Here is a 1,710-nt window from a genome sequence, read left to right as displayed (position 1 = left end):
AAATATCTGTTGCTCCTTTGCTATCATTGGCAGGAATCCGTTCTATCCTTTTGGAAGTAAACCAATATCAGCTATCAATATCGATTGATTCATTCATTCATTGATTTATTCATTTATAGAATTTAACAGAATTGGAAAGTATTTTGAGGTCTTCAAGTCCAACTCCCTGTTTAGTCAGGAGACCCTATACCATTCCAGACAAGTGGCTTGTCCAATCCCTTCTTAAAAACTTCTAGTGTTGGAGCACCCACAACTTCTGGAGGCAAGTCATTCCACTGATTAATTGTTCTAACTGTCAGGAAATTTCTCCTTAGTTCTAAGTTGCTTCTCTCCTTGATTAGTTTCCATCCATTGCTTCCTGTTCTACCCTCAGGTGCTTTGGAGAATAGTTTGACTCCCTCTTCTTTGTGGCAACCCCTGAGATATTGGAACACAGCTACCATGTCTCCCCTAGTCCTTCTTTTTGTTAAACTAGACATACCCAGTTCCTGCAACCGTTCTTCATATGGTTTAGCCTCCAGTCCCCTAATCATCCTTGTTGCTCTTCTCTGCACTTTCTAGAGTCTCAACATCTTTTTTACATCGTGGCGACCAAAACTGAATGCAGTATTCCAAGTGTGGCCTTACCAAGGCATTATAACATGGTATTAACACTTCACATGATCTTGATTCTATCCCTCTGTTTATGCAGCCCAGAACTGTGTTGGGTTTTTTTGGCAGCTTTTGCACACTGCTGGCTCATATTTAAGTGATTGTCCACTTGGATCCCTCTCGCAATTACTACTGTAATTGTGTCCCAAGCTGTGTCCCAAGGTCATTTGATCCCCTTTTGCAACCTTCTGACAAGCAAAGTCAAAGGGGAAGCCAGATTCATTTAACAACCGGGGTTACTAATTTAACAATTGCAGTGATTCCTTTAGCAAATGTGGGCAAGAAAAGCTGTAAAATGGGACAAAACTCATTCAACAAATTTCTCACTTGGCAACATAAATTTTGGGCTCAACTGTGGTTGTAAGTCAAGGATTACCTGTTTAATAATAATTAATAAAATAAAAAAGTAAATTGTAATGAATATTAATAACTGAATTGCAATAATAATTAATAATTCAATACCTGTCACATAACTTCCCAGATTTTAAAATGGTCAATAAGACAAAAACTGGATAGTTAATAATAACAACAACAACAACAACAACAACAACAACAACAACAACGAGTTGGAAGGGACCTTGGAGGCCTTCTAGGCCGACCCCCTGCCCAGACAGGAAACCCTACACCATTTCAGACAAACGGTTATCCAACGTTTTCTTAAAAATTACCAGCGGGCAAGTTGTTCCACTTATTAATTGTTCTAACTGTCAGGAAATTTCTCCTTAGTTCTAAGTTGTTTCTTTCCTTGATTAGTTTCCACCCATTGCTTCTTTTTCTACCCTCAGTTGCTTTGGAAAATAGGTTGATTCCCTCTTCTTTGTGGCAGCCCCTGAGATATTGGAACATTGGATTCATTGGATATTGGAACTGAGATATACGTCAGTGCCTGGAAACTGCTGATTAAAAAAGAAAGAACTGGGGGGAAAATTCAGAAAATACAAAAATCAGCAAATAAAAATAGAACGACTGTGGCAAAACAAAAAACAAATAACAAAAAAAACCAGGAATAGCTATTGTGGGTGCAATCCCAAAACAACTGGAGCGCCGGTTGAACATTAT

Source organism: Ahaetulla prasina, chromosome 2, assembly GCF_028640845.1.
Source record: "Ahaetulla prasina isolate Xishuangbanna chromosome 2, ASM2864084v1, whole genome shotgun sequence".
NCBI lineage: Eukaryota > Metazoa > Chordata > Lepidosauria > Squamata > Colubridae > Ahaetulla > Ahaetulla prasina.
Note: the sequence above shows the minus strand (reverse complement) of the source record.